Source organism: Ceratotherium simum, chromosome 32 (assembly GCF_057802395.1).
Source record: "Ceratotherium simum simum isolate JZ-2026a chromosome 32, ASM5780239v1, whole genome shotgun sequence".
NCBI lineage: Eukaryota > Metazoa > Chordata > Mammalia > Perissodactyla > Rhinocerotidae > Ceratotherium > Ceratotherium simum.
This window is the reverse complement of record NC_141931.1, coordinates 10,796,627-10,810,506: the sequence shown is the minus strand read 5'-3', so window position 1 is coordinate 10,810,506 and position 13,880 is coordinate 10,796,627. Positions and strand designations below refer to the sequence as shown.

The following is a 13,880-nucleotide window of genomic DNA, read 5'->3' as shown; positions in this document are numbered from 1 at the left end:
AAGGCAGGTCTATTGGCAACCAAATTCCCTCAGTTTTTGTTTGTCTGAGCAAGTCTTTATTTCTCCTTCACTTTTGAAGGACAATTTCACAGGGTCCAGGATTACAAGTGAGTGGTGTTTTTCTCTCAGCAATTTAATTATTTCACTCCACTCTCTTCTTGCTTGCCTGGTTTCTGAGGAGAAGTCAAATGTAATTCTTATCTTGGTTCTTCTATAGGTAAAGTGCTTCTTCCTCTGGCTTCTTTCAGAATGTTTTCTTCATCTTTGATTTTCTGTAGTTTGAAAACTATACGTCTAGGTGTAGGTGTTTTGGCATTTATCCTGCTTGGCATAAACTCAGTCCCTGGATCTGTGGTTTGGTGTCTGACATTGATTTCAGGAAATTCGCAGTTATTACTGTTTAAAATACTTCTTCTATTCCTCTCTCTCTCCCTTCTCCTTCTGGTATGCCCACTGCACACGTTACACCTTTTGTAGTTGTCCCACAGTTATTGGATACTCTGTTCTGTATTTTTTCAGTCTTTGTCTTCTTTGCTTTTCAGTTTTGAAGGTTTCTGTTGATATATCCTCAAGCTTAGAGATTCTTTCTTCAGCCGTGTCCAGTCTACTAATAAGCCCATCAAAGGTATTCTTCCTTTCGGTTATAGTGTTTTTGATCCCTAACGTTTCTTTCTTGTTCTTTCTTAGGATTTCCATCTCTCTGCTTACATTGCCCATCTGTTCTTGCATGTCTACTTATCCATTAAAGCTCTTAGCATATCAATCATAGTTGTGTTACATTCCTGGTCTGGTAATTCCAACATTCCTGCCGTGTCTGATTCCCATGCTTGTTCTGTCTCTTCGAGTTGTTTTGTTTTTTGTGTTGCTTTTTGGTACACTTTGTGATTTTTTTTTGATAATTGGACATGATGTACCGAGTGAAAGGAACTGCTGTAAATATGCCTTTAGAAAAAGTGGTTGTAAGGTGTTCATAGTCCTTCTTATGAGGGGCAGTGTTTTAGAGCCCTTTGATTAGATCTCAGTCTTTTAGTGAGCCTGTGCCTCTGGACTGTGAACTTCACAAGTGTTTCTCGGGTTTTTTTATCCCCCCTCAGGTGGGACAGGATGGCTAGAGTGGGCTGGAATTGGGGATTTCTGTTTTACCACGTAGAAGGCTACAGTTGACTGGAGTTGGAGTTGGTATTTCCCTTCCCCAGGTCAGTCAGGCTCTGATAATACCCCAGTGGGTTAGGCTCTGATTAACTGGTTTTGCCTGAGGGCAGGCATTGTTAAGAAGAACTGAGTTCTCTGGCACATTTCGAAATGGTTCCTTTTCCCTTTCCCCTGCCAGAAGCAGGGATTTTTCTCCAGTATTTACTGTGGGAACCAGGTTGGGATCCTGGAGGTAAATCTCACAATATTATGGGGGCCCCCAGGACTGGGTTCCCCTGGACTTTTTAACTCTAAGAGTTGTCCACACTGAGCCTCCAGCAATTCATGGACTATGGTTCAGATTTCTCTGCCTTGGCACTGGTTCCCATGACAGTTTCCTCTCCTGAGTCTCCGCTCTGGTGAGCTGTGGCCCCCTGTAGTCACTGTCCATCTCTCCAATCTTGGGGGCAGTGGTTTGCCCTGTGTCCTCCCCTCTCTTATGGATCCAAGAAGAGTTGTTGATTTTTTCAGTCTGTTCAGCTTTTTACTTGTTGTTAGGATGGAGTGGCAACTTCCAAGTTCCTATATGTAGAACTGGAAACCAGAGGTCTGGCTACCATAAAGAGAGCCAAACACATTCTTATACAAGTCTTTTGTGGCCATATTTTATTTCTCTTGGGTAAATACCTGGGAGAAGAATTGCTGCGTCATAGAGTAGGTATATGTTTAGCTTTATTTAAAAACTTAAATTTTTCCAAAGTGGTTGTATCTATTTACTCTCTGATGAGAGTTTCGGTAGTTTCATATTCTTGTCAACATTTGATGTTGTCAGTCTTTTAAATTTTAGTCATCCTTATGTGTGTGAAATGGTATCTCATTGTGTTTTTAATTTGTATTTCCTTGATGACAAATAATATTGTGCATCTTTGCATGTGTTTATTTGCTATTCTGGTTTTTTATTTTGTGAAGTGTCTATTCAAGACTTTTGCCCATTTAAAAAGTGGGTTATCTTTAATATTGATTTGAGATTGTCCTATCTACATATACATCTACAATTTTAGATGTCCTATCTACAATTCTGGATACAAGTAATTTGTTTTATATATATGTTTGTTATATATATGACAATATATACATGCATATATATTTGTTATATATGTATGATATATGCATGTATATATATATTTGTATGAGGTAGATAGACAGATAGATAGATAGATACATAAAATTTCTCCCAGTCTGTGACTTCCCTTTACATTTTCTAAATGGTGTCTTTGATAAATGTAGTTTTTAATTTTTATGAAGCCCAATTATTCTCCTATATTTTCTTCTGGAATATTTTAGTTCTAGCTTTGTGTTTAGCTCCATGATGCAGCTCAAATTCTTTTTGGTGTGTGGGTTGAGGTAGCTGTCAAGTTTTATTTTTTTCTATATGCATATCCAGATATTCTGGGGCCATTTGTTGAAAAGGCTTTCTTTTCCCCATTAAGTCATACTGGAAGATTTGTGAAAATTAATTTGTTGTCTATGTGTGGCTCTATTTCTAGACTCTCTATTCTATTTTGTAGATTCTATTGTATTTTCAACATAGACTCTTGTGTCATCTGGGAATAAAGACAGTTTTATTTCTTCCTTTCCAAGCTGGATGCCTTTTTTTTTTCTCTTGCATTGGTTATAACTCCAGTAGAGTGCTGAGTGGAAGTGGTAAGAGCAGACATTCTTATCTTGTTCCTGATTTTAGAGGGAAAGCATTTGATGTTTCGACATTAAGTATGATGTTAGCTGTGGGATTTTTGTTGGGAATTTTTATCAGGAGTGGATGTTGTATTTTGTCAGATGCTTTTTCTGTGTCTACTGAGATGATCACATGGTTTTCATTTTTAGTTTATTAACATAATGAATGGCATTGATTGATTTTTGAATGTTAAACCAAGCTTGCATTTCCGGAATAAACCTCACTTCACTATGATGCTTTTAATATGTTGCTGGATTTATTTGATAAAATTTTGTTTACAAGTTTTGCATCTATGTTTGTGAGGAGAACACCAGACTCCAGACTTCTGTCTGGTGTTCTCTGACTCTATTTGTGCATTTCTCCATTTCTCCTTGTGGATCTATTAGTTTTTTCTCAGGTTTTGCTCTGTTATTTGGTGCATAAACTTGTTTTTTGTGCTTGGGGTTTATTGAGCTTGGTAGATCTGTGGGTTTATAATTTTCATCATATGTGGAAAATTTGGGACATTATTTCTTCAAATATTTTTCTGCCCTCTCATCTGTTTTGGGAACTCTAATTACATGCATATTAGGTCACTTGAAGTTGTCCCATGGTTCACTGATGCTCTTTTTCATTTTTAAAAAATTCTTTTTCCTCTTTGCCTTTCATTTTGAATAGTTTCTATTGCTATATCTTCAAGTTCACTATCTTTTCTTCTGCAATGTCCAATCTGATGTTAACCTCATCCAGAGTTTTTTCATCTCATATGTTGTATTTTTATCTCTAGAAGTTTAATTTGGGTCCTTTAAAAAAATCTTCCATGCTCTGTGTAACTTTTTGAAAATATGGAGTGCAGTAATAATAACTGTTTTAATATCCTTGTCTGCAATCCTGACATCTTTGTCAGTTTGGGGTTGGTTTGAATTGATGGATATTTCTTCTCATTATAGGTCCTACTTTCTGCTTCTTTTATGCCTGGTCATCTTTGATTGGATATTAGACATAGTAAATTTTACTTCATTGGGTGCTAGATTTTTATACTCCTATAAATATTCTTGAACTTTGTTCTGGAGTGCAGTTAATTTTCTTGGAAATAGTTTGATTCATTTGGATTTTGCTTTTAAGTTTTATTAGGCAGGACCAGCATAGTGCTCAGTCTAGGGCTAATTATTCCTCACTGCCAAGGCAAAAGCCTTCTGTATACTCTACCAATGCCTGCTGAGTTATGGTATTTTCCAGTATGTCTAGTGGGAACAGGCACTATTCCTGGCCATGTGTGTGTAATGGATCTGTTACTTTAATCCTTTTAGATGGATCATTTCCCAGTATCAAGTAGTTTCTCACATATATCCACTGATCAAAATTCTGCTGCATTCTTGAAGATGCCTTCTGCAGATATCTAGATTTCTCTTTTTTTGCAAAACTCTTCTCTCTATTACTCTGTCCTGAACACTCTAGCTCCCACAGTCTCTCTCACACTCAGTTCCATCTCCTCAATTCCAGGATTCCCCTGGATTTTGCCTGGTTTTCTCTCTATATGCTAAGCCTAGAAGCTCTCAAACTGTCTCAAGGTTGTAAGCTTGGGCAATTGTAGCACTCTCCTTGTTCATTTCTTGTTTCTTGGGGATCACTGTCCTTCATGCCTGATGCCCAGTGTCTCCAAAGCCACTTTCTCATATATTTTGTCTTTTGTTGTTGTTTGGTTGTTTCAGGTGGTAGAGTAAATCCACCTCTATTTCTCCATCTGGGCTGGAAGCACAGTTCTCTATTTTATGTTTTGATGCTATTTTAGATGGATTTTTAGACATTCCTTTTCCAATTGCTTGTTTCTAGTACCTAGAAATACAACTGGTTTTTGTAAGTTGACCTTGTATCCTCCAAACAGGCATGTTTTTTTTTGTTTTTTTTTTTTTCCTGAGGAAGATCAGCCCTGAGCTAACATCCATGCTAATCCTCCTCTTTTTGCTGAGGAAGACCGGCTCTGAGCTAACATCTATTGCCAATCCTCCTCCTTTTTTTCCCCCGAAAGCCCCAGCAGATAGTTGTATGTCATAGTTGCACATCCTTCTAGTTGCTGTATGTGGGACGCGGCCTCAGCATGGCTGGAGAAGCGGTGCGTCTGTGCGCGCCCGGGATCCGAACTCGGGCCGCCAGTAGCGGAGCGTGCACTTAACCGCTAAGCCACGGGGCCGGCCCCAGGCATGGTTTTAACAAGATCATTGGATCATTCACACACACGTCTGAAGAGAGCTAAACACAAAGTGATGTGGTGGATTAAGGGAGCAGGAACTCACAGCTGACTGGGGAAATTACTAAAAAGACTACATGGAGGAGGCAGGATTTGAAAGATATGTAGAATGTGTTATAAATAAAATCTACAGCATAAACAAAGCACAGAAAGAGACATAATAAAGGAATCTAAGTAGTTCAATTTGGGTGAAAGGTTGATTATGAGTAGAGGATTTGAGAAAACTAAAGTCTCTACATAAATAACATACAAACATAAAACTTCTGTAGGAGACTCTTCTCTGATCCTCCAGACCAGGGTAAGTCTTTTGAAATAAGCTTTATTTCTCTTTCATAAAGTGCTCACAATTCTAATTAAATTTTGTTTACCTAGTCACGTAACGTTTGTTTTCCACACTAGACTGAAAATTCAGTGAGGGCAGAAATCATGCTTGTGTTTCTCATTGTTGTATTTCCAGCAGTTAACAATAAATATGCATTGAATGAATTAATAAATGGAACCAGGATAAGAAGTCTGATTTTAATTTCATTTGCAATCAAGAGTCCTTAAAAGTATTTGCTTTAGGAGAATGATTTGTCCAGAGTTGTGTTTTAAGAAGATTTTTTTTCTGGCAGCGTGTAGTGAATGAATTAGAGGGAGAAGAGCTAAGCATGAGGAGAGCAGTGAGGAGACACCGGCATAGTTCAGACGGGAGGGAGGGTGAGCCTGAGCCATGGTGGTGGCATAAGAATTGGAAGAAAATAGAGAAAAAAGATTCTGTAGAAAGAAAACCAACAAAATATGGGAATAGAGGATGAGAAGGAATAGAGGAATCAATTATATACCTGATGTTTTGATAGTAGGGGATTAGGAGGAAAATGGTGCCATTCATAGAAATAGGAATCTAATAGGTAGAGCTGGTTTGGAAAGGAGCTGTCAATCTTGAGTGTCAATTACCTGGGAGCTTTCTAGGTGGATCTACTGATCAAGCAATTGGAAACATTGGTCTGGACCTCAAAACAGAGCTGTGGATTAGGGACCTAGACATGAGAATCATTCACCTTAAGGGTGTATTTAGCCTTAGAGAATGATGACATCGGTGAGAAAGAGAGTGGAGAAGAAGCCCAAAGAGACAATTTGGGGGGCATTAACTTTAGCAGGCAGGAGGAAGTCAACAAAGGATACAGATAAGGAAAGTTGGGAGCAGAACCAATAGAGTGTTATGTTATGAAAGGAGAGAGTTTGAGGTTACTCAACCGAATATTAGAAATCTTGAGTAGCACAAAGACAGAAAAGGCCATTGCCTTTGATCATTAGATAACTAACAAACTTCAAGATAACTTGAGTCACTTCATTTGATTTTTAGAATAATCCATTAAGGCAAAGGGCAGAGAATTATTATCCTCACTTTGTAGATGAAGAAACGGAGTCTCAGAGAGTTCAAGTAGCTTTCTTAAGGCCACACAGACATGAAGCATCAGAACTGGATCTTTACCCCAGTGTCATCCCTGACATTGTCTCCTAACACCACACTGCGTCCTAATCTTTCTAACATGCTTCAGAAAACTGTATTTGTTCTCAGACCTGTACTCTGTTTTTATTCATCTCATTATTGTGTATTTCCCCAGGAAACCTGTAAAAACACTTGTCTTGGATCCTGCCAATACAAAGATTGATACAGTTAGCTCTTGTCAATATCTTAGAAGGAGTAAGGCTCAGAATCTTTGTTTGCCATCATGGGGTGGTGTTTGTTGAAATAACATAGGTAAATAAATATTATTAGGTGATATCTCTTTCTATTAGAGCAGTAGACACCAACTAAGGAGTATGTCAAGTTTTCCTCATCAATTCTATAAGTAAATTAAACATGCTCCATATTTCCCTAGGTTTCAATTTGATTAAAGACTCATGTATCTATTCACTTATTTCATCTAATGAAGTACTTACTATTATCTGAAAGTCATACAAGAATATTTAAATATCAGTAACATTTTATGAGTACACTATAGCACCAGAAGGCCTGGAACAGCATGACTGTTGTCCTGGGGTTGTCAAATATGTACCCTGGAAGGCACAGGTGTGTGGTGAGGGGTGCAGAAAAGGTTTAGAGAATTCTGACTTATTGATTTACATTTTTTTACCTTAAGAAAGACATTGGAGATAATTAAGCTGATAAGGCTTGGCTGCTGTCTTAAATAAGGAGCTAATATTAGACAATAATATGTGCTGTTGTCATCTTCAAAAACTTCTAGGGCTGGCCCAGTGGTGTAGTGGTTAAGTCCGCGCTCTCTGCTTCAGCGGCCTGGTGTTCACAGGTTCAGATCCCAGGTGTGGACCTACGTACCGCTTATCAAGCCATGCTGTGGTGGCATCCCATGTAAAGTGGAGGAAGATGGGCACGGATGTTAGCCCAGGGCCAATCTTCCTCAGCAAAAAGAGGAGGACTGGCAACGGATGTTAGCTCAGGGCTGATCTTCCTCACACGCACAAAAAAAGTTTAAAAAAAAAATCTAAAATGAATAAACAGACAAAGAAACAAGAAAATAACTGTCTTACCTGTAAAATCTATTGTTGGAATCTATGAGTACAGTATTGGGTCTTCTGATTTCTATGATGGGCATTTATATATAGGAAGAGCTGACCCAATCACAATCAATGGTCATTAAAATGCTTTCTATTAGGGTCTGGCCCTGTGGCCTAGTGGTTAAGTTTGTCATGCTCTGCTTTGGCAGCCCAGGTTCAGTTCCCGGGCGTGGACCTACACCACTTGTTGGCACCCAGGTGTGGCGGTGACCCACAGAAAAAATAGAGAAAGATTGGCACAGATGTTAGCTCAGGGCAAATCTTCCTCAAGCAAAAAGAGGAAGATTGGCAACAGATGTTAGCTCAGGGAGAATCTTCTGCAGCAAAAAAAAAAAAAGCTTTCTATTAGACCAAAGGCACTGGTTAATTTAGTTCAGAGAAGAGTTACAATTCTTGTCCTGAAAGGCCTGATGTCTAGGCCTCGCAAAAAGAGGGTAGCAACTTTGAGGGAGAGGGAGCTCTTTATTATGCAGCTAATAAAGATGAGAGCATGTTCCAAAATATGTGCTTAGCTGTTGAGCTACTGCCTCAGAGCATAACACTAGCACCAAGGTTTTGAGTAGGTTGATTCTTCTTTGAGAGCTTCTGTGCAGTGGGTATGCTGACTCTTTTGACTAGGATTAAGATCTACTTTATAAATCGGTACCATTTTTCAGAAGAAAATAAGGACAATTTTAAGAGCATTTCCATGGATATTCACTTTTCCCTTGCCAAAAAGTAATGAGACAAGCCCAGAGGCTTGGTTCCATTTTGGTCAAATTGCAAATATGTGACATTTTAGGAATCTTGGGCTGTTTCACTCTTCACACCCATTTAATCACAGTTTGGTGACCGGGGTTTGATGGAATAAAGGAGTTCTGTAGATTCAGTACAGTTTTGTTTCTGGGATTTTGTAGCAACTATGGTTTCAGAAGAGAACAGGAAAAATAAACACACTTAGCAACTGAAAGGCCAGCTGCCTTAAAACTGGCTTTGACATTCTGGACTCATCACCATGACTTTTTCAAAATTTTTTTTGGTTCTAAATTGTAAACAGACTGGTGCAGATTCTTCTTTTGTATATTTATGTTTGGGGAAGGAGCAGGTTGGGGTATTCCTCTTTTCTACATTTATATAACCTTTAGAAATTTAAAATGATCAGCCAGATTTCATATTTATTAAAAACTGAGAGCAAAGACTTGAAAGAATTGTAATTGATGACTATCGGCACTTGTTCCTTCCTCTTTAAGTGAAACTGGATAACAATAGCCTTCACCTACATAAAACCCTCTAGTCTAGAGTGTCAAAGAGCTTTAGAAAACATTTAGACTCAGAGACCTCTAGTGTGTGTGATGGCTATTGTACTGACTTGCTCTATGGGGAATGCAAGATAAATGTGATATAAAAGCTTAACTAGTAAAGGTTAACTGACTTTCACTGAGTTTCTCCTCCTTAGGTCTAGGCAAGCTCTTGAAATTGAATTCCCATTACTGTGGTGCATCCAATAATTTTATGCCTTTTATGATATTTACCCAAAGACATATATCATATATGTACATATCATATATACATATGATATATACATCATGATGGGGAGCCATCATGGTATAGTGGATACTGTGCTGCACGGGAATATAGAAACCCAATCCAGGCTATACTATTACCTGAGTTCTGTGACCTCCAGGATGACGTTTTAACACATCCTTAGATATCGTTTTGGAGAAACAGTAAAAATAAAAGGTATAGTGAATATTTTGGGAGTGACTTACCAAAATCTATTTTTCTCTTCTTCTGCTTAAAGTACTTTGAGTTTTTTTGGGGGGAATCCTTTGCAAATCCATTGTATAATATTCATGAAATTATAGTAATTACAGTGGGATTGACCTAGGAGTGGACCTGACTAGCTTAAACCAATCAGAACATCCTATCTCTCTGGCCATAAGGATTACTCAGAGATAAACGTCCTCAAATTTGGGTCATTGAGACATAACTATACTTGTGGTGAGGCTTCTGAGAAGTTAGTTCCCTCACTCTTCTAACTACCCCCAAAGAAAATTCTTCCTCTGGATGGGAAGGGAAGGTCTTGAACTACTAGAGTGATTGTCACCATAAATAGAGCAAACAATGCCTAGAAACAAAATCCCTGCTGATTCAATGCTGAGCTAGCTCCTCTTTGGGTCAAGATGACAGGACACAGCCCACCTACAATTTGTCACTAAATAAACAGATACCATTTGTTCCACATCTCCAAATTTAGGAGTTTCGAAGTCATTCCAATTCTTCTCCCCATGGCATTGTAGGGATAGACTGGTTGGAGTGTGAATTTTGCAGCTGCATTAGTTCATAAAAAAAATTATTATTAGATTATATTCCTGTTAAATTGTGATCAGTACTTTATGGTTGGAAAATCACAATGAGAAGGTGAGACCCCACTTGAGTTAATTTTGCATTATATTGCTTCTACGTGGATCTATATCTTTTAAGTTATTGTATAAAATTAAGTATGAGTATTTTGAAAGAAATATCTGATTTACAAAGACCTTTTTGTCTTATCATCCATCTCAGGCCATATCAGATATTCTAAGAGGCTCACCTCAACTACCTGAAGAGGGAGACAAGGTTCGTATACTTCCACACTCTTTTTTGGGGGGGAAAAAAACACATATCAGGGGGCTGGCCTGGTGGCATAGTGGTTAAGTTCAGCATGCTGCGCTTCAGCAGCCCTGGTTTGGGAGTTCGGATCCCAGGTGCAGACCTACACCACTCGTCAGCCATGCTGTAGTGTCAACCCTCACACAAAATAGAGGAAGACTGGCACAGATGCTAGCTCAGGGTGAATCTTCCTCACCAAAAACAAAAACAAACAAAAAACCCCCCATATATCAGCAGACCATTGTTTCCATGGCTGAAAGAAAGAGAAAAGTGTGTCCCTAGGGCTGCCACATTTCTTCCCTTCTCCTAAGAAACTTTAAGAGAACAAACATTCTCTCCAAATAAATGTTTGTCTTTATTAATGCCAAAGAATAAGTTTTCCCAAACATAGTTGTGTATGGTGATTAGATTTCTAAGATGATCCATACACGTATACAAGAAATATATTTCAGCTACTTTAGGAGTTAAATTGGCTTTGGTAGCTAGGGTGGGAACTAATAATTACAGACTTTAGAATTCTTTCTGGGAAATGTCACCCAAGCTCCAAAAAGCAGACTATAAATTTTTAGGACATAACCCACGTGGAAGTTGGGGACTTTCCATATTTCAATCAGGTTTAAAGTCTGAATTAGATTAACTCAAACATTTTTTAAATAACATAATTCAATTTATGGGCAATAGTGCAAAACTAACAGATTCTAAAAATATAATAGTGAATATGTTATATGAAAAACTTGAAAATGTAAAGCATTAATGCAAATGAAAGACTACCAGACATATTCAAGCAGGCGTTCTAACACTGGTAGCCAAAAAAATGTCTTACTGGAAAAATAAATGTTATGGTTGATATATACATACAAAAGATGCAATAGGTCAATGTTAATCATATCATCCATTGCATTTTTTCACTTTGAAAGCACTGAGAGATCCAGTAGTGAGTCATAACTGTTACTTCCAAACGAGATCAATTTTGAAGGAGACCTATTGCTGAGACTAGCTGATAAATGTCATTTGTAATGGGAAACATTTGCTTTCTGGCTAGTTTAGTGCATTTAGGTAGACAGTAATGAGTTGCAGCTGAAGGGTGGAGATCCTCTAAAAAGAAGTATATTTTTTCTTTGCCAAATATAATGAAAAAAGTATGACTTCCAACTGCCCCACTATTGATATTCATTCAAGAAAGATTCTTGCAATGTGACTCTTACACGGGAAAAAAAAAAAAACACTGGAAAATCAGAAGAGAGGATTATTACAGCTCAATAAACAGTATGGAGATGTGAGAAGAATAATCATGATTTATCACTATAGAAACAAAAACACAAATTAAAACAAAGAATAAATATGGCTTAAAGTACAGGAAAATAAGTGTTTGGTAAACCACATATTAGGATAGGCTAGTTTATGTGTTAATTACAAATAAATCCCAAATCTCAGGTGCTCAGGACAATAGGGGTTCATTTTTTACTATGCTATATGTCTGGCATGGGTCTGCAAGGAGACTGTGCTCATCCTTATCACTGGTATTTCCCTAATGATCATGGAAAGGGAATTGCAGCCCTATAATGCCTACCACTGGCATTAAATACCTCCACCTGTAAGTGACACACATTGTCTTCAGTTTCATTTCGTTGGGCAAAGCAAGTCACATGGCCACAACTAACTTCAATAGGGTAAAGTAAAATTCTACCTTATGCCTGCCTGGAACAAGGAGAATTGGAGTATTTGTGAACAGCTTTAAGGACTATCACATCATATTTGATAAAAGAAAAACTACTTATAGACCAAGGACCATTACACGCAAGGAGAGTCCACAGGAACCATGAATACCAACAAGTGGAAGGTGTCGACTTCAAAAAAATAACTGCCACATTGATTGCTAATCAATACGTTAACATTAGAATATAGAAAACATATCATTTAGATGGAACAGAAGGATACAAGTAGTCATGAGAAATGGTCCAAACATAAATTTCAGGCACAACTTTACCGGTCCATTAATATATTCTCTGTATGCTTACTTTGCAAGTCAAAGATATTTTCTCATCAGTTTCATTACGAAGTACGGTCTTTGTTAATAGACTTCAACTTTTTATTTTTTTTAAATCCAGAGGAAACTTTCACCTCCATTGGGCCCCCAAATAAAATCTTACGTAACACCATGGCATATGAAAAGAGAGAAATGGATCTGAGCTACTTGAATGGGATTAGAGGCCCAGAAGCCCTGCAGTGGTGCTGAGACACTTCGGAAACCCAGGAATACCCTTGATTACAGCTTCAAAGACAATTCTCAAAGGAAAGGAGTTGTCTGATTGTTCAACAATGGGAGTTTTCGTTTTAAAAAGTCAAGAATTAGAAGTGTGACAATGGGGCTTTCATTTCACTTCTATGATAATCTATTTAACATGTTTTTTAAAAAATAGCACAATATTCTTCAATTTAATTATGTGATTCATGTGACAATATGATCTGTATCTGTCTGTGATTGTGCTATATTGACCTTAGTAGAACATGTATGTGTGTATGTGTATATGACTGAGAAAAAAGTTTCATAAAATGTAACTTGTCCTAACTATATGCAATAAACTCTGATATGTTCTATTCTATTCTTTGTTATTTATTTTTTTTTTGTGAGGAAGATCAGCTCTGAGCTAACATCCATGCTAATCCTCCTCTTTTTGCTGAGGAAGACCAGGTCTGAGCTAACATCTATTGCCAATCCTCCTCCTTTTTGTCCCCCAAAGCCCCAGTAGATAGTTGTATGTCATAGCTGCACATCCTTCTAGTTGCTGTATGTGGGACGCGGCCTTAGCACGGCCGGAGAAGCGGTGCGGCGGTGCGCGCCTGGGATCCAAACCTGGGCGGTCAGTAGCGAAGCGCGCGCACTTAACCGCTAAGCCACGGGGCTGGCCCGCTATTTTTTTAAAATGCAGATTTCAACCCACTAAATTGGTTCATGACCCACTAAAGGATTACCACCACAGCTTGAAAGCACTGACCTGAGGAACTTTCTACGTGGTGTACGTTTCTCCTGGTGGTTTGAATTAGGATATTGATTAAACACTGATCATGTTTGCAGATGCCATCAGATTGAAAGATGTAGCTAAAATGGCCTTAATAAGCTGCAACAATGGGCCCAAGAAAAAAAGTTGAGGCTTAAAAGAGTTAAAAGTATAACCCCATACTTGAATCTAGAAGATGTAAACCATATATACCAAATAGGGAAAATATTTTAAAATTTATGCTTGTGGAAGGAGATATGGCTTAAAAGTAGAACATATGGAAAAGATTTCAGGATTTTAATTTACTATAAGCATGATACGAGTCATCAGTGTTAAGTGACTGCCAAAATAAACAGGTGAAACCGAGTCAGAAAACAATCAGAAGAAGAGTCCCTGAGAGCCTTCTCTGAGGCCAGAGTTTACCTGGAGCTTTGCGTTTAGTTCTCAGGACCACATTTTCACCCGAGGGGCAACGGCAAGTGAGAACAAATTCAATAAGGACAGTGGGGAGAGTCACATCGCAGGAAGGATAGTGAAAGCATCTCAAGGATGTGGATCCTGAAAATATAAGGCTAAAGAAACAGTGGTCCCCAAG

The 13,880-nt window shown here is 38.1% G+C and overlaps 1 long non-coding RNA gene across 1 annotated transcript; it reads left to right on the top strand.

Annotated features, from left to right (window-relative positions):
• The first annotated feature begins 5,306 nt into the window (after window positions 1-5,306).
• LOC147912962 (uncharacterized) lies at window positions 5,307-12,869 on the top strand. Its single transcript, XR_015549380.1, has 3 exons — window positions 5,307-5,391; window positions 10,200-10,253; window positions 12,395-12,869. It is a non-coding gene; the product is annotated as an uncharacterized LOC147912962 (long non-coding RNA).
• Window positions 12,870-13,880: the final 1,011 nt, after the last annotated feature.